The sequence below is a fragment of the Anser brachyrhynchus genome, assembly GCF_964034855.1.
Source record: "Anser brachyrhynchus genome assembly, chromosome: 3".
Lineage (NCBI taxonomy): Eukaryota > Metazoa > Chordata > Aves > Anseriformes > Anatidae > Anser > Anser brachyrhynchus.
Genome location: NC_137696.1, coordinates 53,702,921 through 53,728,682, shown reverse-complemented (window position 1 = coordinate 53,728,682; position 25,762 = coordinate 53,702,921). Strand labels below are relative to the sequence as shown.

General features: G+C 42.3%; 1 protein-coding gene and 1 long non-coding RNA gene across 6 annotated transcripts in view; both read right to left on the bottom strand.

Moving 5' to 3' along the window:
• Window positions 1-25,762, bottom strand: part of AGPAT4 (1-acylglycerol-3-phosphate O-acyltransferase 4) — an 80,875-nt gene that overhangs the window by 37,962 nt on the left and 17,151 nt on the right. Inside the window, exon 1 of one of the 5 annotated variants that reach the window (XM_080584782.1) lies at window positions 843-969. The exons of 3 other annotated variants lie outside the window; for them this stretch is intronic. The gene's annotated coding sequence lies outside the window, so the exon portion shown is untranslated. Of the gene's footprint in view, window positions 1-117; window positions 380-842; window positions 970-25,762 lie in introns of those variants that run through there. One more of the 5 variants, XM_080584781.1, reaches the window with a different exon arrangement.
• On the bottom strand, window positions 3,103-25,756 carry LOC308191889. Its single transcript, XR_013948355.1, has 2 exons — window positions 13,597-25,756; window positions 3,103-10,420 (listed from the first exon to the last, which is right to left on the bottom strand). It is a non-coding gene; the product is annotated as an uncharacterized lncRNA (long non-coding RNA).

The window sequence follows — 25,762 nt, the reverse complement described above, 5'->3', positions numbered from 1 at the left end:
GAATAATAATACATCAGGAATCTCACTATACAGGTATGCCACATACATAAAGCTCTTCATATTTTCAGTCTCCAATATATTCCAAAGAAGTACAGATACAAATATTTCGGTACGTACTTGGATCCTGCAGGCTTCACAAGAGCAGGATTTTTGTCCGTATAAACCCCGCAGAAGTATGTCCCTACTCCTCACCTCACATGCCCATTTGTTGCTGGTGTGCTCCTGCAGTCACTGCAGGAACACAAAGCAGGCACTGACTGCTTCTGTATTAAATACAGTAAACACCACCCGCCAGCCTTTCAGTTTTAAATGCTTTTCTTTCCCTAATCTTTCCCCTCTTTCTTTTCCTTTCTTCCCAGCCTCCCTTCTCTCTGTGGCTCTCAAGCAATGACTAGCAATGTCAGTTTGCACTGCTCTTGCATCACGCCACCAGCTTTCTTCCACAATCTGCCACAGAAATTTATTACCAAAAACTTCCTGCAGTGGCCTAACAGCACAAGGTCACTCATACACATTCTCTTAGCCTCCTCCACAGTGCAGATAACCAGTGCAAGCCTCCTCTTTGTACACCAGTCAGGCTATATAGGGGGAAAAAAAATAAAAAAAAATGTCTTGCTCCCAAGCAGGGCTAGTCCAAGATTTCTAGTGTAAGGAAGATTTCTAGTCTTCCCCACCCCCTTTCATGAGGTTTTGGAGCTAGAATATCATGACTAAGCTGGTTAATTCACATGCACCCACCTCACGGGGGCTCCTATCTTACAAACCAACTCCTCCACTAACACTTCCACACAATGAATGCAAAGGAAGGGAGAATAAAAACAAACAAACATAAAATCTCTCACCCCGGGCTGGAAGGGAGTTCCCTTTCAGGAGGTTACAGCTACCTCTAGGAGAGTCTGGCTGTAGGGAAAGGCGTGCCTTCAAATGCCTAACAAGGATTCTTTGTCTACCTGAGAATTTCTAGTTTTTCTACCCTGAAAGAAAACAAACAAACAAACAAAAAAACCTTTCACCCCGCTGCATATAATGGCACCTACCCTTTGTGACCACAGACGGCTTCTTGCCCCCTTTCGGTGCTTGAATCTGAACTGCCTCAGTGCCTGCACTTCAAGAGCAAGTAACTAATTAGAGAACATCTCCAAGGCTAACTAGTTATGTGAAAAACATTTACCAGAGGAATGGAAACACACAGAGTTTTCTGAGACCTGCTACTTTGATGTTTTGAGAGAATGAGTCATTAAAACAGTTGAGGCTGTTCTTCTGTCCTTGCATGGATTTTGTTAGTAAATTTCTTTAGCTCACTTAACTACTCTTGATACTACACTGAAACATCTACTTACTGGGTTAACCATAAAATGCCTGTTTCAGAATGCGACTGAAAGCATAGTTATGTATTGACTCAAAAAGTACAACAATTACAAAATAAAGTACAAAAAGTAGGCAATGTAAGTATGTAACCTACTTTAAAGGGCACCAGAACTGTTCCTCTTTGAGGCATTAGTCATTTTCTTTAACCTATGCGTCAGGGCAACACAAACCAAGAAAACCTACAAGTTCCATTCCTTTATTCTGATAGGAAGATGTGATAAAAGGGTAGTAAACTCCAATACAAATCAAAAGCAAGAGAAGCAGGGCAAGCCACAACCACCATTCCAAAGGCCAACTGGCTGCATGATGAATCAGTGCACTGCATAAAAGATGGGGGAAAGCATTTCCAAAAAAAGTCATGGTAAAATAAGGCTAAACACTGCCTGATGGCTAGTTTACTCCAGGCCATGTCTGTCCATGAACTAATGACTTACAAGAACAACTTTCTTCCTTTTCAGATTATCAGACTACATTTACTGGGTGCATCTCAAACATTTTCCATATACCTAATTAAGCCTACAGGCAACTAAGAAAAGCAAGTCTGTTATCTCCCCTGAACTACTCAAAAGCCCTCTATGTACCACACATGATTCAGGGACCACAGATTCGAAACCCAGGACGATACCTACTGTATCAGCTGTGAAGCTGCCTAGGAGGTTTTCCAAAAAAATCAGGTACTGACGATTGCACGGGTCCTGACACAGGCTATCCCAGTGCTTCAGTATGCATCTAGCTTCACTAGGCATTTGGTTTGGTTGTCTACTCCATCCCCTGCAGCAGCTACGAGTAATTATGAGGAAAAACTTGAGGACAGGAGCTCTGCTGTAAACTTGCACTGATTAGGAACATGAAACAATTGGAGGTCAGAGAGGGAATGTTACTAAATGCCCACAGGAAGAACTCTTAGAATAGCTTATTATTACAAAAAGCATATAAAGATTTTCTGCCCAGCATTGCCTTCCCTGATCCTCCCAAATGAGGGGGAGGACTTTCATGGAGCCCAGCAGACAAGGAATCAGCTCTATAGCTTCAAGCAGATTCCCATTCTTTACTCTGCGTGAGCTGCACATGCAGGTGCGCACGGGAGCAACAACGAGGTGCAATGGAGAAACCTGGTCTGCTCCAAGGCAGAGCTCCTGGTCTTTAACCAGCAGGAAAATGTTTAAGTTGAGTGTTTTAAACAGAAGAGGAAACCAAAATCCACACTCTCCTTGCCTTAGCCCCTCACCTACCCCCCCCCCCCGCCCTTAGGCCACCCCCATTACCCTACCTTTGCACTTCTTTTTCCCTGCCCTTTAAGTTATTTTTCATCAAAAAGGCAGAGCACGATGGTGGGGAATCATGCACACAAATTTAAAACAACAACAGCAACAAAAACAACCAACCAGCCAACAACTAAACTTTCTCTATTGGCTGCAGGTCTGCTTTTGGAGATTTTTGCCTCAGTCCCCATGGGAGATCCTGTCAGCAACTCCCTTGAATAACACTTCAAGGACGTGCATGGCTGTGCTTTTAGGGCCAGAAATCACCAAGAGAGAGAAATCCAGGAATGATGACTTAATTCCCCGCCCATCACAATAAATTACTGGATGTGCTTTCAAGGCAAGAGATAAACGCAGTCCAGCCCTTTCATATGTTCAGGCCGAGACCCATTTATTTCAGCATTTGCTTGCACGAAGTTCTTTTAATACAGTTCTCTTCACCGATCTAATACTCCAACAAAGACCATGTGCCTTTTTATTTTTTTTGCCACAAATGACTGCGCTCAGTATAATACGTACAGATCAAAGGAGTTTGTACCAACGAATGGTGAAAGACAACACGCTGCTTGGAAGGTTTCCACGGCACCACCGCTTGCTCTGTATGGGCATGAAACCAGGCAGTCACATCTCTGGCGGATGTGGCTTCTTGTTGCCCATAACACCACTGGCTTTCTTCTATTGTGCACAGGAACACCACCACAGAGGAACTGCTCAGCAAATTAAAAATGGTAACAGGGCACACACTGCAAGTCACTGAGCAAAGGGAACACCAACAGTCTTATTGCAACACTACACTTTAAGCAACTTCCTGTTTGCTTGAACGCACAGAAAATAATTCTTTCTTCATGCTAGGTTTTATTATTTTTAAGCCTGTGTATCTTCAATTTAAGAAATACTGCCCCACTTAGCTGCTTTCAGTAAACCTCCTCACTGTTACGAATGGTACTCTGTGACTACCAGGTCTGCACTTGCCATCAGTGCTCAGCTCTTCGCTGGAATTAGTTACCAGCAGGAAGGAGGCGACAGCCCGAAACAAAACCAAAAAGCTACCACCTCCAGCTTTCCAGTGATCCCCAACAAGTTATTTGGGAAGAATTCATTGTTCTTACAGAACAAGGTTAACTGAGAAGAGGAAACAACATACATCTATCTGTCCTGAGTGCACACGCTTTTCTTCCCATGTTAGGGGATTTGTATGAGCGACTTACTGATAACTATGCCTAAGGTTATGAGAGGTACAAAAACGAATGTGGAGTATGAACTGAAACCCCGACTCCATGTGTTGATCTTGGCCCACAAATCTCAATGGAATCTAGAAAGAAGTAAAAAAGCCAGGCAACTCCTTGCTGTTTTTATACCAGTCTCCTGCTTGGGCTCCACAGGAACCTGCCTGTATGAGAGCTAACAGGGAAGGCACCCTCAGTGCTTCCCAGAAAGCCACAGCTCCACAACTAAACCTACCAGAGAGTAATGCCTACAAGCTCCGGTCAGAATTAAAGCTTCATTGTTTGAGAGTTGTACAGAGGATCACTGCCTCCTCTCAAAGAAAACCTACTTTGTAATAAGCCAAAAACATTCAAAAGATAGCAGGAAAGGATGCTTATGAAGTTGTGATTTCTGTCGCCTCCATAATTCCTGCGTACTCCCAACTAACATCACAGATCCACTGACGATTGCCCTTCCTCCTCTGTCCTGCATCCCCAACTCTCCCCAGATCCACAGGAACCAACCTCTCTCCTCCTCACTCTCAGGCTAGTCAGTGAATAGAGAAATTAACCTTCAATTAACTGTTCTCCGTTTGAACTTAACCTAAAGATTGTGATTTCTCTTTTAAGCTTGAAGAAGGGTTCCTGCATACAAATCCTTTCCAGTTTTCCAGGCATGCCAACTGGTCTAACAAGAAAAATTACTGCTGACTGCAGATGTTATATCATTTACGTTATCCACTTTGCTTAATCCCAGCTATGCCAATCAGACAACATAAAGCCAAACAGAAAAAAAACAGATACACTGCAGCCTCCTGTTATCCATGAAAAGATGAGATAAAATGTTAAAGCATCTCCAGTCCTGCAGATTGTTCCCCTGGCATCTCTGCAACACAAGCTAATGGTTCCCTTGGAAGGTGGCAAAGCTTCACAATTCAATTGTTAAATCCCCCAGGACCTGCTTTGATCACCAGGCCATCTGATAAGCTCAGCACACTTTACCAGAGCTCTTGTTTGTGGCCACACTAAAGCCTGACTTCTCATGCAGGTTTTACTGTAATGTGCTCCTCAAAGAAACAGTTATTCTCCGGGCAATGCTATCAAGAGAACTGATGCTTCGTAACTAGTGCCCAGTTGCAAAATGTGTCCTGCTCCATCTCTGCGTCAGCTCCCGTACAGCTCAGGTTCTCCCTCAGCCCCGTGAGGGAGCGGCACACATGATCCAAAACAAGGAGGGTACATAAGGTGTATCAGGAAAAGTTTTGCTCTGTCTTTACTAGAAGGAAACAGCTTATCAGTGAACAGCACTAGAGGTCAGATTTCACTGACTAATAGGTTATGCTTTTTCTTATCGGCATTTGACGTATACAAAGCAAGAAATAGAGCACGTTCATCTGTGCAAGCACTGACACACAAAAGACTTGAGCGTTGAGAGAGGAAACATGAGAAAAGAGGGTGAGAAACAACCCCAAAAATGTTGCATGTTTTGCAACGATCAGTAATACAGCATTTGATAGCCCTTATCAGTTAGGCTTACACCACAGCGACCACTTGCTAAAAAGATAAGCAGACAACACTCATACTTTCACACACGGATCCACCCTGGGACAAAGCAAAACAGCACCCGACCCCTCAGGTACCCCCCTCCTGGCATGCAGTGATTGTGCATGGCCCTGCCTTGTGCCTTATCCAGGGGCTGCGTGCCAGGACTAGCCTCTGTATCCCACTTAAAGCTTTTGCAACAACGATGGCTCAGACGAGCAGTACTTAGGAGGTTACTCCCATTCTGATCTTGCTGGTTTGGGTGACGTATTACTGTCTACGTCACAAAACAGAAGTTTAAAGGAGAGCAGCGTGACCTATAATTTATAAGAATAAGGAAGGGCCATCTTAAATTGATACACTCAAAAATTAAATCCAAGAATTATACAGTGGTTACAAACCTGCTCCTCCCAAACTTTTATAAAACACCAAATGCATGGACAAGTACTTGCCATCAGGCATTTGAATCTCTAATGTTTGTTTTTGAGCTTCTTCTTGAGACAAGAGGGCTAGGAGCTACTTGATTTGAATAAAAGTCAGGAATCTGGCATAATTTAATCTTTCAGAAAAAAACAGCTATTTACAAGGCTTATAACATGTACAAACAGGGGAAACGAAAGCACGGAAGATTAAAAAAAATAAAAATGAAAATTGACGATTACTAAACGGCTCTAAAGGAGACCTGCACTAAAAACTGCAACTATATGTTGTCTTTTTGTCAATCTAGAAAAGAAGGATCTCCTTCTTTTCTCACTTCTGCAGACTAAGGTATTCAATGCAAATTAATAAATTTTGTGGGTGATACAAAGTCAGAACACACTTTACGAATCAGATGACCTTGAGAGGTAAGGTAACAGAAATGAAATTAATTTTGATAGGACAAGCCCTGCAGAACTAATAAAATAGAGCCTCATCATTTAGAAATGACAGAGGAGAGAAGTATCTGGGAACATTAGCTTGCCAGTTAATGTTTCTGGTCTACTAGCATTATACAGCTCTATGAAGGAAAAAAATGACATTAGGAAGGCCTTTTTCCTGAAAAGAAAGGGAATGGCCTAATGCAGTACTGAGACAATCTCTGGGCCAGCACATCAGTACCAGACATCCAGGAAAGAAAAGCTGAAACAAAGCAAATGCAGACCAGGGCTATCGGGATGACCAGTAACCAGAAAAGCTTGGCTCACTCAAGCTATCAAAAACAAACAAACAAACAAAAACCACATGAGGAGGGGATTGGGGTGCCCCTCCACAAGTATGCCTTAAAGCTGTGGCAGGTTAGGAGAGAGACAAGAACAACTGTGTAAAATGACCAAAAACTCAAGTATCTGTATATTCTCAATCTTCTTCTAATCCTTTTAACAGATGACAAATACTTAACAGCTTTAGAAACTGAACAAGATTCATCTTCGAATGAGTGCATTATACTGCTGCTAGAAAAAATACGAATTTATTTCAAAGATACAGGAACTCCCTTCTAGTCCTATTTCCTGCCACTAGGTCCAAAGGAGTTCTCAGCCAAAAATCAACTCTCAGGGGCCAGGATCTCAAAATGTGAGCATGCACAAAAGCAAACATGAACCGAGTTAATAGATGTCTTGGTCTGCCTTTGTATTTATTCAATCAGAGTTGAATTCTTTGACATAATGAATCATTAGCATTTCTCTAATTATAGGGCTATTGGCAGTATCCATACTTAGGACTCAGAACAGCTCCCACGCTCGTGACTTTTTGTCTTTGCTACATGCATTGCTTGCATGTACTAACTAGATCATCCAAAGATTAGAAAAGTTATTTGACTCAAGTGAATTTTTCATGTTCAACTCAAATACTAAGGAAGGAAAGCTATTCTCACCCAATGTCTCTCCTTCCTGCATGCTATTCTTACAGAAGTCTTCATTTCTATGTGCACCAAGTTTATCATAAGTTTCAAATTAAATAACAATTTGGACTTTGGAGAGAAAGCAGTTCAGAACAAAATGGCACATCAAGAGAGAAAATCCCATTGTTTTATTTGCTCTAGATCCACATCTTCCACATGTTTAACCTTCACTTTCAGTTACTGATGAAAAGGGATGGAACCAATCTCAGAGAGAAAACTGACTGATCATTTTAAAAGAGAATACCAGTTGCCATAGAAAGTAGTAGGAATTGGGGAAAAAAAAAAGTGATTTGATTAAGAAACTGAGCAAAAGGTAATTTAAAACCTAGAAAAAATCTGTAGTGCTTTTAAGTAAACCCTCTTTTTACTAAGAGCTACATTTCATAGAGGTCTAAAGACAAAAAAAAAAGGAATTAAGAGTCTCAACAGAGCAAGAAAACTGGGGTAATGGCAGCTAAAGTTTCTGTATGTTTCCAGTAATATTTCCATTTACTTTTTATTTCAGATAACCAGCGCACTCTTAAGAAATATCCATGTATTGCCAGAAATAATATGCTATGAACAACTTATTTTCAGGAGCTAAGGCAGATACCTTCGACTTAGCCTTCCTAGGCACAACATACTCTCTCTGAATGTCAGGACTGGAAACAAAAAGCTGACTTGGTACCTTTCTTATACCATCACAGTTAATTTAGTATTCAGTTAATGGTGAATGGCCACCGAACCTCTCTCATTTTGAGAACACAGTTCAGAACAAAGCCATTACTCATTTTTCACTTGCATTCCCTGAATTCCTTGTCTCTGCCTGTAATCTTACAGCATCTCATCACGTGAGGTCTTGAGAGACAAGAACAATGTCCTGGTGCTTATTTTAGCTTCTGAATCCCTAACAGTGACTTTCACCAAGCGTTCTTTAAAGGGACAATAAGGTCAGAAGCTACAAATCAAACAAATGGCTTTCATGAATTAAAAATAAAGTACAACAGATCAAATATACCCATCAAGTATTCGTGAAGCTGTGATACTTGTACTGGGTGTAGTGCATAACTCCTCAAACTGAAGTTATCCAAATAGGTAAATATACAAAAAAAACACTTAAAAACAAACAAACAAACAAAGAATGCAACACACATAAGAAATACTATATTCAGTTGTCAGACGTACACCTGAGGAACACAATAATATCACATCACAGGTAAGGAACAAAAGATCTGTGCCTCTCAAATCACATTCAGTTTAATTGTGCTTGCATTAACATTTCCTCAATGTTTAAGTGCAGTAAGAAAGTCAGAAAAAGAATCCCCAAGCAACCCGACCTGCTCAGGAACCTGGCAGCTCATTTGCTCCAGCAGGAGGGGATGTGAAGTTTTCACCAGCTTGCCTAACCTCTTACTGCTCTAACTAAAAGGGTGCCTGCAAAAGGAGTACTACTGGCTTTCTGCTCTGTAGTCCCACCAGTAAAAGAAAACGCTTGCAGAAATGGTGCACACAGAGGTAACCATCTCCTTGCTTGTACATGACTACTGTCTTATTCTGAGAATTATTTGCACAGAATAATTTTCCTTGCAAACACAGGTTTAGCTGATGTGGTACACAGCAGCCCAGCATAACCAACAGACTCAGAGTTTACGCTCTTCTATTCTGTTTCTAAGAAGACAGGCTTTGCCAGTTACAAAAGGCAGGCTGTCCCTCTCTGGTAACCAAGGCATTTTCCTATTCAGTGCTTTGCAAATTAGGAGGAGCAGCAGACAGACATGCCATTTCAAGGAGGTACAGGAAGAAGAGCTATCACTTCTTTTAAAAGGCAGAATCTGAGTGTCACAGAAATACTAAAATTAAGACCCATCTTGCAAATATGGTGTGTGCGTGCTGGGAGCAGAGGGGTGTCACAAAATCAGATGCATATGTCCTTTTGGTATTCCACTCCTGAACTTTACCACAAGTATTTCTAGCACAACAGAAAACACTTCAAGGTTTAAGCAGGGTATACAATATTACACAAAATGTATTAGGTACCAGAACAAAATTAAAAAATAAAATAAAAATTAAAAAAAAATCCCATGCCAAACTGATCAAAGCAGTACAGAAATCCCAGAATGAGGCTGCCTATGGCAAGAGTCAGTGACTTCCTTGACTTTATCCAATGAGTTCCTGTTCTGAACAATCACCACCTTTGTTGCCCCCATTTTCTCAAAATTAAAGATATTCACAGGACCCACGTGACTCACTGACCTCAGCACTTAATGCAATGCTTATCAACTTGGAAGGTGATGAGACAACGTTGTCCTCTTCCCGCAGCCTAAGCCATACATGCTACTGCATTACAAGTGATTGAAATGCCCTCCTTTAACTCATGCAAGCCGACATTTCTCTTTGTATTAGGAAGATTCACAGCTTTTTAAGACAAAATGTTCTTGATGGTCATCTGGACTTCTCACAGGAGTTCAGCCACTTGAAACTGAGAGGCGCAGTAATAGCCCCAGCTCCGGTTGCTGCATCACAGCCACCAAGGGCAGGTTGCAGAGTTGTTAGGTTGCCAGCTGGCACCGTGCCTGAGGTCTCTGGGGTTCCATGCAGGCCATTTAGATCCTCTCTAAAGTCTTGCCTACAAAGCTGGAAAGCCAAAAAGCAGTGCAAATAAGCACGATTTAGCATCTGAATTTACTGACCTTATTTGAAGGCTCAGGCAAGAATAACACCCTATGTAATCTACACCACTGCTGCAATGTCTTTGCAACAGCTTGCACCACAACAGAACCAGGGAGAGAAGTGCCTTGAGGTACTCCAGTCCTCTTTCATTATGGGCCTGGTATTTGAAAACTGTGTAATTTTAACCAGTTCAGATCCTTCTCCAGCTGGAGTTGCCATGTAGGCTGATAGCAGCGGAAGAAATGTCAGCAAGTTCCTCTGAAGGACAGAAATCACTCATGGCTTGGGTTGCGTTGCTGTGAGCACCCTTTCTTACAATTTCTTTCTGACTGCTAAGGATGTAACTGTGAAGCTTGTGAAAAAACAGCACAGATGACAACACTCCAGTCAGATGGCATGCAAAGGCTCCTCCAGTAGCCTGGTTCTGTGGAATGAGGCTTGCTTGCAGGTTTCCACAAACGAGAACTCATCCCAGAATCCTCCAAATCCAGATGTTGCAGCACATCAAATCACTCCTTGATACAGGACATAAATAGGACAAACAAACAGATCAAAGTTCTTAAAGAAAGACTGCTTTTATGCACTTTGTGCAAGAGGCAAATTGTCTTGCAGAGGAAGATGCACAGGAGGGAGTGGAGCTACTTCTATGGAGAGTCCAAGTCAAGGGGCTAGCCCCAGACCTGAACAGAAAGTCTCTATGTTCTTATCCAAACAAATAGCCAAATAAAGTTTTGAATCTTGTTTTAGATTATTTTTTCCTTTGCTGTTTTAGAACACACTTGAACTTTCAAACCAGAGCAGGCTATTTATAAAAACAGCCCAAACAACTCGACCAGGAACACGGACAGGAAGCAGGGCTTCATCACCTAACATCCCTAGGGGTGGGCAGAGAGGGGCCCTAGGCTGGCCACAGAGCCCACTGACGAGGGCTCACCGTTAGACCTTGAGAGCAAAGGCAGGGCACGCAGCGTACAGAAACACTCCCCAGGGAAGCGTGCGAGACGGCGCTCTTCTATGGAGCCCGGGGCACACACGGGCTGCTGAAAGCAGAGCTCACTGATAGCTGCCCAAAGGCACGCTCTACCCAGAGGGAGCCCGTGACTGGTAAAGAGTAATATGCTAAAGGGAACACTTCACAAATGCACAGTTTGGAATATTAAAGTACAGACCAAACCACCACTTTAAAATTATAACAACCCCCTCCCTCCTTCCAACATGCTTATAATTTACCAATCTAACTTCAAGATAAAAATCACAGAGTAGGAGACAGGATGATGTATTTTGTAGTTAAAATTCAAAAGAAAAAAAAAAAAAACAAGAAACAATCCAACCCTACCCCCCAGCTGGTTCTGTACATTACAAATAATGAATGCAACTGTAACCTGAAATGCGATTTTTGCATTGGTCTTAATTAAACAGAAGTTCCTGAAGACTAACGGTACACACTTTTTCCCCACTTTTTTTTTATTTTAAGTATAAATATACACTGACATTTACATAAGTTGGCCAGATCCTCAACTGGTATAAAAATAATCTTCGACTCCAGTGTAGTCACTGTTACAGCACACTGAGTAACACAAAATGAGGAACAGACTCTTCACACCCATTACAAAGCTTTATCTGTGGTTTGATCTTCCTGGCAATTTAACTTCAATGCTTGGCTAGTCACAGAATTAAAACATGCACATACACATGCATGAATTGGCTAGCATAATAAGTGAAAAATATGCTGCATTATTCAAACATCACGGCTGAAATTTTGGCGGCAGGCACCACACAGCTACAGTTCTGGTGCTTTCTGTGCCTCGGCTCCCTGAACGTGATCCATTTCATGCTCTTACAGAATGAAGACAAGCGCTGTACTGATAAAAAGTGTGAAACACTTTTTGATGGAGTGTCATCAGTGTTTTCTCAGATGAAACGTACCGAACTAGATAAACTACTGCCAATTTAGTATGGCCAAGCCTGCGTTCCTCTAACACAGCCAAGCTGTAATTGCTTTGGGAACACAAATCAGTATCAGATTTAATGCAAGATCTTAAATGCACAAGTTTTCGAAGTATCCTGAAAGTTATAGAGCGTTTCGGATCTTCACAGGGTACTACCTATGACAGGAACTGCGAACTTGTGATTAAAACAGGACTGAACGTTTGTACCTCAAGGCGTGCCTCTGGTATCTGAGCCAGCAGCTCGGATCCGGCCAGAAGCCAGGCCTGGCACCGAACGCTTGAGTTCCTCTGTGCCAACAAACCACCTCGCTGCCAGCTTCCCCCGGCTCCCACTCCCACATTGCCCTCCCTCTCAAAACAGACACTGATCATTTGGGTCTGACCAAATGGATTTTCCCTCTTTCTAACCTAAGGCCCACAAAATGCAGAGCAAAATTTCTTCTTCAAGTAAGGAAGTAATTTTAAGTCCGCCTATGTATTCATGAAACAGGGAGTTTCGACTGATGCTGCCTTCTCTAGTACAACCCTGAGCTAGAGCGACGAAGGAACACAGAAACAGGTTTTGTCCACTTCTTTAGCCACTGTTCCTTTTAAACCATCTCCATGTTGAAAGCTAGAAGCAACCCTCCCGTAAGAAAAAAAAAAAAGCTGCACACTTCAAACATTTCATTTCACAGCTTTTTTCTGTCTTTTATCCCTACACAAGCTGCCTACAAAACAGCTTCTTCTCTCCAAGTTACGGCGCGTGTGGAACAACGCCAGCCTCGCAAGCACAACGGCTTTAACGCTTACACAGATCTGCAGCAGTCACCGCATTGAAATGCTCTTTTCAAAACCTTTGGGGAAATTAATTATTTAACAGCCACATGTCAGAGAGATTTATCTCCCGTCTGAGGGCTCCTCTTACCCTCCTTCCCCAAGGAATTGAGCAGTGCTCCTATGCTGCAACAAAGCAGCGGCTCCTGGTGGCAGCAGGAGCGGGCGGTGCAGACACCAAGGCCGCGGGCAGCTCCTCCTGCCCGACTGAGCGCCAGAGGCCAGCACACGATTCCCTGCTGCAGGCCTACAGAGGCGCCAAAGGGAGAGGCAGGGATGACCTTCCAGTTGCAATGCCGTAATTCAGCTGAAGTGCCCAAGACAAGTTGATCCCATGTTTTTTTCTACTTACATTTTTCAGATCTCAGGAAAGCCATTCTGCAACAAAAGCACCCATCTGCAACAGACACTGCCCACGTATGAGAGCAGCAAACTTCCTACCTCTTTTTGGTCTTCTCTGTTTAAAAATGGGATCATGACTTCAGGACTTTGCTGCATCACCAAGTCAATGACATAAGCTGGAAATAGAGCACAGGCCCCAGCATCCTGGCTTACTCTTTGTACGAAGGCCAGCAACATCACTATCATTCCACCCAATCTGGGTCAAAGTACTCAACAGTATTTCAACCTTCTCATATTGCTCACAGGAACAACCTTTGAAAACGAGCCCTGACGATTATTATGGCACTCCAATATCCTACGTAACACAGGAAGAACCTAGCACACCACTGCTCTTAATGGAGGCCCAATTCCTACCTTTCCAACAGAGACAAAGAACTTTTCAAGGACTTCTTTACGTGGCCCATACATCAAGTAGCACCAAACATGGGGCCCTGTCCTCCCCACCAGCTCCAAGTCACCAAGTCCTACAGTGTTACCCACAGGGCTTGGGACGCTCCCAGGACATTGCTCGCCCTTCTGCTCACCTGCACTTGCATAACGGGCTGTTTTCCACATGAAGAAATCCATCGTTTGTTTTCATAATAAAGTCCAGACCTCAAAGACTCATGGATCTGTCATTGCAGCCTTTTTAAGTTCTTAGCTGAGGACTGCATGTACCTTCAGGAAAAAACTACTGCCATACAACTAAGGAAATTTAAATCACCTTCCAGGAAACCCTGAATTTTAGGCATGAATTAATGCAGATCCCAGCACTTAGTCAGAACCTACAAAGACACAAGAAGGACAAACTCTATGTAAAGCCTGAATTCAACCAGAAACTTTCTTAACTTTTAGCATTTAGTAAAATACTGAAAATGTAGTCTCATACTAAAAGGAAAATATACTGTGCTCTCAATTTTAAACTTTAGATGAACCAGGAACATCTGAAAACTAAAGAAGTACGTCAACTATTTTGACTGTGTATCTCCCTTCTTCTTTATGAGCACAAGAGGCAATACATGTTAGAATCACAGAATGGCCGAGGTGGGAAGGGACCTCTGAAGATCACCTAGTCCAACCCCCCTGCTGAGCAGGATCACCTAGAGCGCATTGCGCAGGATGGCATCCAGGTGAGTCTTGGATAGCTTCAGAGAAGGAGACTCCACAACCTCTCTGGGAGGCACTGTGCCAGTGCTCTGTCACCCTCAGAGTAAAGAAGTGCCCCCTCATATTCAGCCAGAACCTCCTGTGCTTCAGTTTGTGCCCATTGCCTCTTATCCTCTCTCTGGGCACAACTGCAAAGAGACTGGCTCCATCCTCTCAACACCCTCCCCTCAGATATTTATACACATTGATGAGGTCTCCCCTCAGTCTTCTCTTTTCCAAGCTCAGCAGGCCCAGTTCTCTCAACCTGTCCTTGTACAACAGGTAAAATAATAATAAACTTTAATTGACATATTTTGGTGGGTCGGAAAACTTTTTGATAAAAATTCAACTCAGAAATTCAGTTGGCATTCAATTTCTGAAAACATAATCCAACAAGTAAAAAGAACTTTTCTGAATACTGCAGTGTTAACATCTCCTTCTCTGTATTTTGCTTTGCATAATGAACAGCATTATAAAGGGCAAGGTCAGACAGAACCCACAAAAAATGGCTGAAGTCTGAAGGAAGTAAGAGATTCTTTATGGCTAGCTTGCCAAAAGAGAGTCTTCAGCAAACTACAGAGTATTAGCACGTTGCACATCTTTGGATAAGACCTAAGATGAGCTAGGGAAAAGGCCTGGAAAATGTCAGAGAATGCTACGAGCTTGTTTGCTTTAAGAAAAAATAAAAATCCAATAAAAGACTCTCCACAGCATTTGAGGGTGGTACAGGCAAGGAGCTACATCACAGCAGCAAAAGCTATAATAACAAGAGCCACTGTCAAAAGCCTCACTGCTGCAGATCTCCCACGCTTTCCCAAAAACAAGGATAAGCTTCTTAGAAGTGACAGCCAGAAATTAAGTCTGCACAATCACTCTATTTCCTTAACTAACACAGGCAGCAGATACATTCATTCATCAAAATCTTTCATTAGCAGTACATATTAATTCCCGGATCTTTGCTTTGAACTACAGAGCTATGTAAGTTCCAATGAGCAGGGAGAAATGTACGTACAATGAAAAAGAAACCTCGTGTATTAGGAAGTTCACTTGCACTTTAACCTTCAATGCAAGCTCCACACTCATAGATGCAATATACTGGAGATTCAATTTAGAAACATAGCTAAGTGAACTGAAGAATAATCAGACTGAAGAGCACTTCCCCCTTCAACACCGTGAGATAAAGGAAATGTTAATTAGTGATGCCCTAATGCAATTTGTTTGAGAATAGAAAGAGCACACACATGAAAAAATACTAATAGCAGTGGGCTAACAGAAGAGCAAAAACATCTACCCACAAACAATTGCACTGTAGTCTCATATCTCTGTCTCTGTGGTTCTTTATTTCATTTTGAAATTTATTTCAGCAAGGATCAAAATGGGTCTGCCCAAAGGGTAACTGCCTCACCAAACCCAAGCAGACTACAGAACTGTTTTGCATTCATTTCCATTTGGTTTCTAATACAGCGTTAAAGGATCCCTAATTTTAAATACTGTGTTGGATATTCAGCAACATACATTCAGTTTGCCCAACAAGACCTTGCCCAACAGACCCTGAAAAGTGAGAAAACAACATAATCCTCACAATGTTTGCAAACGAGTCACAAGAAACAACCACCTAGCCATAGAGGAGGACGACATGTGCACTCAGAAGCTCCTTCAACTCAAGGGTCACACTGAAAGACCTCAAGTAACAGCTGAAAGGAAATACTGCTTCCTACTGGGTTTGAAAAATTCCTGCAAAAAGTTGGTAAGACATCAGATGCTTTCACGGGACCAACTGCTGAAATCCTTGCTGTAGAAAGAGCCCAACAACCTACTACACAACAACATGTAGCTATGGGACTTCCATGCTTTCGAGAGAGGGAGAAACATCATGGCATATGCTTCCAGCAGTGCACACTGGAAAGAGAGCGGGGCAGTAGGAGATGCAGCCAACCAAAAGCAAACCCTGGAATGAGACAATATATGTGGCACCTCACCTCGATGTTACACCAGAAGATGTATTCCCTGACCTGACAGAATTCAGAATTCCTCCAGTAGTTCTGCCCATGGGAACAGTGCTCTTTCCCAGACAGGGCTGCATCACTGCTAGCTTGGTATTTGCTTGTAACAGCTGATGGTGATCCATGAGCTACTCTCCACACCTTTGCGGGAGGGTTACATAGGATCAAGGGGCTCTCTCTCCTTCAGATTCAGTACCATTCTGTCAATTAAAATCAGCCCTAGAGCTAACATGAGGTTTCCACAAGTATGCCAGGTCTCTTAAGAAGGATCTGGTCCTCTAGCAGTAATATTCCCCCTTAATATGGCAACAACTATAGCAAACTTGTAAATATTAATGTCTCATATTCTGTGCTGTGACTTGGCACAGAAAATTAATGTTGCTGAATTTTATCGTGACATACTTTAATACAAAAACTCCAGATTTCTCCCTGTTCAGGAATCTAGGAAACTTGCTGCCCAGATCTAATGCTCAGCAAGAGGTGCTAGGAACTTTGTCGTGTGAGATGTCAGACAGCAAACAGAATGTGCTTCACCTTCTTCTGCTTCCCTGCTATCCCCCTCTCCATTCAGCAGGATACCACCACCACCCTTCTTCAGATCAGGAACCTGAGGCAAAAATAAAAAAATATATAAAAATAAAGAGGGTAAATGAAGACAAGCTACATCTACAGAGGCTCCAGCAACGGCAAAACAGTATCAGGCGTCTAGACGCCTACCTGGGCAGCCTGATCTAAGGAACCTGCTTTGGCAGGGGGGTTGGACCCGATGATCTTTCGAGGTCCCTTCCAACCCCTACAATTCTGTGATTCTGTGATCAGCAATAGGAAGATGCTCTTTCTACTAAAGAAGATCAGACTAAGTGCCTCCCTAGCTCTTCAGCAGCCTTAGACAGACAGCATCAGTATCAGAAGTTCTTTTATATCCATTTTCCTAGAAAGTAGTTCCTTTCTCCTAAACCAGCAGCTGATCATAACAGCCCACATCCCTTCCAGGCTGAATTAGGAGCTCTGCTAAAGGCCACGTGCCAGTGACACCGAATTGCACTTCGTGAACAGAACAGCACTATGCCCACAGAGAGCACCTGCAATCCGTGTACAGCCTTGGGTTCCACCAAACTTCACCGTCGATATCCGAACCACTATGAAAACTTGGTAACAAAGCATGCAAGTGGCATAAGATGAGAGGGACTGAAATGTTATTGTCTGGTACTGCAAACTAATGTCAGTACAGAAAATAAGGAGGCATTTGTCAGGCACTGCAGAAGACTTATTCATATCTGTTACAAGCTGGGGAAAAAAGGGAGTTTAAGCTGTCATGGATGCAGAAAACAAATGCATTATCTTACTCTACCAACAAGATACTGGAGAACCTGTTACATTGACTACCTCCTTCAAACTTTCCAAATTAGGGTAAAGAAGTACAAGGTTTGGTCTCAGTGGGGATCTGTACAAATAACCAGCAGCATTAACACAAATGCATAACACGTACAAAAGCGCATTAGGAAGCAGGCTGGAAGAAGGTGTTGAGAAATTACTTTAAAGTAGACAACACTTTAGGTGATTTCTACTCTAGCAAGACATCTACATTGTCAAGGCAAAGGAAACACACTTTTTCAGGGCAAAACTCTTTTCAGCGTGGAAGAGATCTACGTGGGCCTTTTGGAAAGCTTCTAAAGGGAAATGAACCATAAAACCAAATACAATCTACCAGAAGGAAACTGTGTACACTCACATCTGGTGATGCACACACAAGCTTGAGGGACAGTAACTCAGACAAGTCTCTAGAAGACAGCAGAATACTGGGTCACATGCCATAATACATTGAGAAAATATTCAACAACAACTAGAAAACATTTCAAAATCACATCCACAACCAAAAATGGCGTGATCTCCCCACCACCCCTAAAATAGATCCTTACTATACAGCTTATCATTTGAAGAAACAAGAGGTTTATTTCAGTATTATGGTGTACATGCTCAAGTCTACCTTTTTTTTTTCTTTTTTCTTCCCCTCTTAGAAAAAGACTCAGACCCCAAAATGAAGCAAGAGCAGGAAAGCACACCGATACAGGCTGCAGTGTACTTCACAGCTTGAAATATTTAGTTTCCAACATCATTTTGTAAACAAATACTGATAGCTTTTGAGAAGTATGATCCCAAGAACTCTTTGCCAGCCTGCGAACTAATAGCGTGTTTTGGACAAAAGAAAAAAATAAAAACAAAAAAGTAATCTGAAGTTATAAAGTTCAGACATACTGACTGTTTAAAAGTGAAGCTTAGATAGATTTGCCTCACATTAACTTTTTTTTTTCAAAAAAAGCACTAGAAGGCAATCTAGCTGTAGAAACATACAATATACTGCTACAGAGTTCATAACTCGTCATACATTATTTTAAATCAGAGGCATATCTCCTGCTACCCCGTACTTTGATGGCTTCAGTAAATCAGATACAACTTTCTCATATTCCATTGTCCTTGCTAGCATCAAAAGGTAAGATCACTCCTGTCACCTTGCTCATTTGTCACTATATCTTTTTTACAATGCACTGCTATATGTTCCGCCATTACTTATAGGGAAGGAAAGACAAAGCAAGCTAGAAAATTAAATGTTACCATCTGATCACAAATACACACTCTTCTCTGCTCCAAGCATATTTTACTTGATACAAAGTCTGTAACACAACATACCCCTATGAATTTAATTTCTGAAAGCAACAGAATCCAAAAGCTTCAATGATATTCATCATTCCAACAAAAGCAGTTTTTAGAGAAAGCTAATCATCTACGCTATTACACACAGCTCAGTGATCAACACGGGTAATTGGAACTTATAAGCATGAACCTCCCCATCCCCAATCTGACACATAACCCCCTACTTTAGATCGGCAGGGAACGTGGATCTAAGACTCCATTACAGAAAAAAAGTAGGACTAGAGTTTGTATAGAGACACCTAAGGTAGCCCAAGAGCCGAGAACAAGATTGCCACAGCAGCACGGAGCTCACTGGGGCTATAACAACCACCTTACTGCCTGGGTAGGTACTTGGGCAACCTGCTTACTTGGATCTCTGTGCTACTGGGGTTACCCTGTATTCCTCAGCAGAAGTCATCTAGATTAAAACTAACATGGTGTCCTGGTTTCAGATAGGACAGAGTTAATTTTCCTCCTAGTAGCTGGTATTGTGCTGTGTTTTTGGTTTAGGATGAGAATCATGCTGGTAACACGATGATGTTTTAGCTGTTGCAGAGCAATGCTTACGCTAAGCCAAGGACTTTTCAGCTTCTTGTGCTGTCCGGCCAGCAAGGAGGCTGAGGGTGCACCAGGAGCTGGGAGGGGACATGGCCCGGACAGCTGGCCTGGGCTGGCCAGAGGGATGTCCCATGCCACGTGATGCCATGCTGAACAATCAATATGGGTGGGCTGGCTGGGGTGGGGGAGACTGCTGCTTGGGGACAGGCTGGGCTTTGGTCAGCGGGTGGTGAGCAATTGCATTGTGCATCACTTGTTTTGTACTTACTAGTATTTCTCTTCTTTCTCCGTCATACTAAACTGTTTTTATCTCAACCCACAAGCTTTTACCTTTTTTCCCCGATTCTCTCCCCCATCCCACTGCTGGAGGAGGGTGAGCGAAGGGCTGTGTGGTGCTGAGCTGCCTGCCGGGTTAAACCACAGCACGTGGGCATCTCCTGTAGTTTCCTATAGTCATCCAACCCCATGGTGGGGCTTGAGTGAAAGCAGGAAAGGCTAAGGTGACGGTCCAGCTATCAGAAGATTCCAGGCAACATTTTCTCTTTCCGTGACTACCAAATCTGGCCTCCAGTATTTGTTCTAAACTTTGCTTAGTCTTTACAAGTGGCTTCATATGGATGTGTTGTGTGGAACCAAAATAAGAAAGGCTTATATAGACAAGTAACAGCACTTAAGAAAAAGTCATTTCGTATACATTACTGGAAACAGCCCTGCAAACAGACTAAGAATGCAGTCCTAAGTGCCCTACGAAAGCTCTTTGTTACATCTATGTTGACAAGCATAATTCAGTTTGTATTATAAATAAAACACTACAGGATTATATGAAGGACACTGTGGCATACTTTGAACAACACCAGACTGCTGCTTCTGCACTGCAAGATGACAGCAGAGGGAACTGCAGAAAGAAGAAAGCTCTGCCTTACAAAGGCCCTCGTTTCCCATCCCTTCCTGCTTACTCAACTGCCCCAGAGAATTCTCCTCTCCACCTCAGCATCACCTTGGTACAAACAACAAGCAAAATGGTCCAGGGCTCCTCTGAACTCCAAGTGGGCACTGGGACTACACGCAACCAAACAAAATCTTGAGGATTAAACGTGATACTATCACTCATCCTTATTTGGACACCTTATCGTTGTACATGGAAGGAATTAGCTTTACTGTCTCATAACAGTCAGTTAAGATGAAGGTAAAGCAGTTCTCAGTTTCATCTGATTTTGTTTCTAGAAAGCTCGGTCATAAGAAGAATCAGTTTCCGTTTTGTTCTCTCTGCAATCAGTGAGCGGGCATCAGGGGTGCCTGTTTCCATGCAAAGAAGGGCCTTCCCCTCAGAGGGATTTACAAACTGCGGCCTACAAAGTGTAACTTTACCCAAAGGTATAATAATACCCCTTTCATAGCACAAGAATAGCTATTAGTACTACGATAATTAATTTATTAAGGCAAATGAGAAGCTAAGACAATTGCTTTTAAAACCCTTTTGCATCCTTCCAGACAATCATACTCTTGTTGGCAGCTCTTCCATTTATGCAGCACAAAGTTCGCCTTGTGATGAGAGGCAGTGGCAGGCCGGTCTGCCAGGCGCCCTGGGAGCACCAGCTGGTTCTCAACAGAAGGGAAAGCTGAGTTTCCATCAACACAGGGGCAGCACGAGGACAAGCTATCAACCACTGCTCTGCTCAGAGACAAACATCTTCCTGAGTAAATATACCCAGCACCATTAAAGATGACATTTGTCCAGCAGGTGTAGTCCCATTCCCAGTTCCAGCACATGGCAAGTTATGTCCCAAGCTGCCAGCAGGTGCCCAGCACACCCTGTTCATCCCCAGGGTAGCACTGCACCAGCCTACCAAGCACAAACCAGTTCAGGATGTACAAGGCACTCTCCCACTGCCCCAGCAAGCTACACAGCCATGTGCACAGATGGCACTACAGCCAAGAGATTTGGAGCTTAGTAATATGGCTGGGTGGAGGACTTGTTAGTGTTAGGTCAGAGGTTGGACTCGGTGATCTCGGAGGTCTCTTCCAACCTAGGTGACTCTGTGATTCTGGAAAGAGAACCTGTTCTCCCTACTGCCTTGGCCAACTTCACACAGTAGTGCAGACGAGCTCTGCGTACCCTTTGTGATGGTTTGCTGTCTCCAGATAACAAGGAGGATGTATTCCAACCTCTTCCAATTCAGGTACAAGCAGCATCAAAGACTGTGATGTATTCCACACTAGGTGTGCTTTCTTCCTTCCTTAGATACCCAATAGTTCTTGGTCTTTTGTAAGAAGAAACTGAAGACAAAGTGCTCATCAATTATTGAAAAATAAAATATAAGATTGATTGATTGCCCAACCTATGTTCCAATGCCATCTTCCAAGCACACTTGTTTTTAAAACTTGTTATTGTTAGCAGCTTGCATGGGCTTGCAATGTTCGGTTTCCCTAATACAGCTGCACTCTGCAGAGTTTGGCATCAGGAAGAACTTACAAATACCGGCTGAAAGTTCTAAGCCCAAAGGCCTTTTCTTTTTCCCCTTACATTTAAAACACAACAGAGAACATGTAATCCTTACTGGTCTCTTAGCTCATTTAAGAGCAACACAGACAAAAGAACAAACAAGGTTTCCTCTGTTGTTCTTTTCAAGTTGAATATAACTACTCTCTGCAACTAACACTCTCCAGTAAAGGTTAAGACATACAGAGTAAGGATGACTACAACTAACCATTACCCTATAGATACTTGGCAAAGGGGTTAATGGGATCAAACAGGGAGAGTTTATTCACAATTAAGCACAAAGTACACTGGAGATATAAAAGCAATCCAAATTACAATCTGATGACAGGCCAACACACCCTTTGGAGGGCACGAGACTCAACCTGAACAAGGCTTCCAATCGACAATGAAGAACATTTCTCCAGCTCTAACTTCATAAAAAGACATGCCAAAAACATGCCAGTTTATTACAATGAGTATTTTTTCTCTTGCAACACTACATCAGAAGTTCTCCCTAACTCTGAAGTATAATAGAGCAAGTCAGTACAGAAGCTAAACTCACCCTATCTGCCCAACCCATGATTCACAGTTGGTTTGAAGACAACTTCTCAACACCAATTACTGAAGGCAGCTGCATGCATTTCTGCTCCTTTCCCTTGAAGTTGTTGCTCTAGTCAATCCTTTCCACTATAAATTCAAACTAGAAAACAAGCTTTCACTTCTTCTCTAACTTGAATCAATGAGCAGGATTTTGAAGTATATGGCATTAGCCTGCTGCGTTGTCAGTAGGTACGGAGAGAAGCTACGGAGCTATTGGCATACTCCCAGTGAAGTAGCAGCTCACACGGTTACATGTCCTCAGCTACCAAAACACAGTTATTCCATATGACCTTTTTACGGTATGAACACATTTACTTGAGCTAGTCTGACTTAACTCGAGTGAGCAGATGAACATCCCCAACTCTGGCAGAACCACTGCAGTGAGGACAAATCATGAGTCACAAAAGCAGTTTAGCTTCCTATATGCAGTATGACAGCAGACGTTGCACCTGGGCAAGTGAGAATATTACATTCCTATACTAGAAAGGAGACAGGAAGAAAATGGGTAGAAGAAAACTTCACTATTATTTGAAATACAAAAACACTTTCCCAAGAGCATGGTGGCAAGGATGAAACGCTCTCCTTCAGTTTTGTGGAATTATTCATCTCAACCATTGACATCAAATGGAAACTGGCTGAACTTAGAAAGATCTAAAGGCAGCTGCTGCTTTCATTTTACTTTTAAGTTAAACCATGCCTGCTCTATTTCACTACTGGGTTGACTTCGTGATTCAGACTTTAGCAGCCGCTCAAAGCAATGTGATGCTTATCAGCTGCGAACCACAGGCTTCTTCTCTGTGTTCTCCATGGCTAAGCTTCGTCATCTCAAACAGCAGGCTGAGTTTCCATGACTTTCATTGGGCCCATACAGACCCAACTTAAGTTACGTATTAGTCAGCACACCAATGCCCGCAAAAGCCATTATCTTACACATACAGTAATACAAAAACACATCAGTTTTGACTAATTGATCTACTGCAGTTCTTCCAAATACCTTTTTTAATTAACTACCATTTTCCCCTTTTCAAACATCACTCAAATAAGGGTGACTCATATCAAATGACAGATCGCAAACCAGTGTTGTAAAGCTCATGTAACTGTCTTTAACCTAGAGCTAGATTGTTCTGGGCATAACTGGGCAAAAATCTCACAACACAACCTTTTCTAGTGGAGTCAACACTTAAGACTAGATCAACAACCCTGAGTGAAAAGCCATCTACCTGATTGTCCTGGTTTTGGCTAGCATAGAGTTAATTTTCCTCCTGCTAGCCCGTGTGGTGCTGTGTTTTGGACCGATGAAGGACAAGCATGCAGTATTATTACAGGCTCTTATTCAAACAGTGACCAGCCCCTGGTATAGATGAGACCAGGCGGAGGGCAGCTAAAGGATTCAGTCTGGAGACTCTAAAGTAGCTGGTGTCTCTGCACTACATAGCCAAAAGGCTGAACAGGGCAGAAGGTATCACATTAAAAATAATATACATATCTAAATGTGTTCTTCTATCCTAAAAGAAAGGTTACACATGTGCTATCTTCTACATTCCATGGCTTCAAACATATAGCATGCTACCAGATAAAAAGTAAAAACTTGGCCACATTTACACCACCGTTCACACACGGAAATGTATACTACTTGCAAACTCCCTACTTCAGGGATACACACACAGACAGCAAAAAATGAAATTCCTCACAAGGAACATCCCCCTCCCTTTATTACAGATATAGTAAAAGAGTACCCCCAATTCATTTGGGCCCATATATCCTGATGCAGCTTTGAAATTTGAGTCAGAAGTGTTTAAACAAAAATGTTTTTAACAGTTGCACATCAGACTCACTGATGAGATTAATCCCCAACAGCCTCCAGTTTGAGATGAGTGGCAGATTTCTGCATCAAGCAGTTGATTATGAATACTAACAATGCTTCCCCCTTCTCATATCGCAAGCAGTGAGCAGGCAAGCTGGAATAAACCACTGCGTGGTATTTCTGCAACACAATTCATCATCCCATGCTGAAGGGTTATTTTCCTCTGCATGAAACCACTCACCATTGACAGTGACATCACACTTGGATCATCTTTAGGGAGCCTCAGAAGGCATGCACTTTGTAACAGTTTCATTTTTAGAAACCACTTTTGAGATTCAGAAAGGCCCAGGGCAATTCCCCTGGACCATGGACACATTTAACAGTGCACACACAGCTACCGGACATGGGTACACTACTGTGTTTTTAACAGCTTTGGAGGGATTGCACTCTGCTGTATGTTGATAGCAATTATGTGGAAGTCAGAAGCTGCACCACAATAAATCTGTGCTGAAGCTGCAGTTATAGCTCTTCAGAAACAAATATATAAACAGACTGATATTATCAAGGTGCTCTGATAATCTACTGTTTATGAGTGGAGACTCCACCAGCCTCCTATTAACAAAGAAGAAACATAAGCATATAGATCTCAGTCATTCCACTGGAATTACCTGTTTAGTCAACGGTCAGTGAATTGTCACATCTCCAACAGTTGTAAAGGTTTGGCCTTTCTACAAGTAATAAATACCCTGAGCTCACACTCCCCTCTCCCCCCCGGGACTCCCACTTCTTTCAGTGCTTACAGGCTACCAGCTGTGTTCTACATTATACACTTTATGCTTATACCAAATACATACGAATGCAGCTTAAAGTCTGAAATGCTTATTCAAGCAAACAACAATTTGCAACCGGCTTAAGAAAGCGGTATATTGAATCAGTGTTTTTCCTTTTTTTTGTTATTGTTACTTCCTACTTCTGAGCAGTATTGGCATATGAAAACTGAACAATGATTAAAAACAAAATCATGCATAACAAAGAGATTGAAAGTGCTACCGGAAATGACTTGTTAACACTGTAAGCCTCCAGATAATGCATCTCAGCAACTTATGCTATTATTTGGTCAATATTTCCCATTTGGCTTAATGGAACATGATGGATACCCAAATGAGAGGCAGTCTTTCTTCATTATCCTGAGTCGAGCAAGTATCCCAATATAAAAGAGCACGACATTTCAGCAGAACAGCACATTTGAACAAAGCATACACCTCTTCACACAAATGCAAGGGCTGTAGGAAGCAGTAATGATCTTTATATAGGTTACTTTGAAATCTATTTCAGATTTTTTTTGACCATTCCCTCAAGACAAAATATGAAAGTAGCTTAAAAAAAAACTAAAACAAAACAAAACAAAAAAAAAACAAAATAAAATCTTA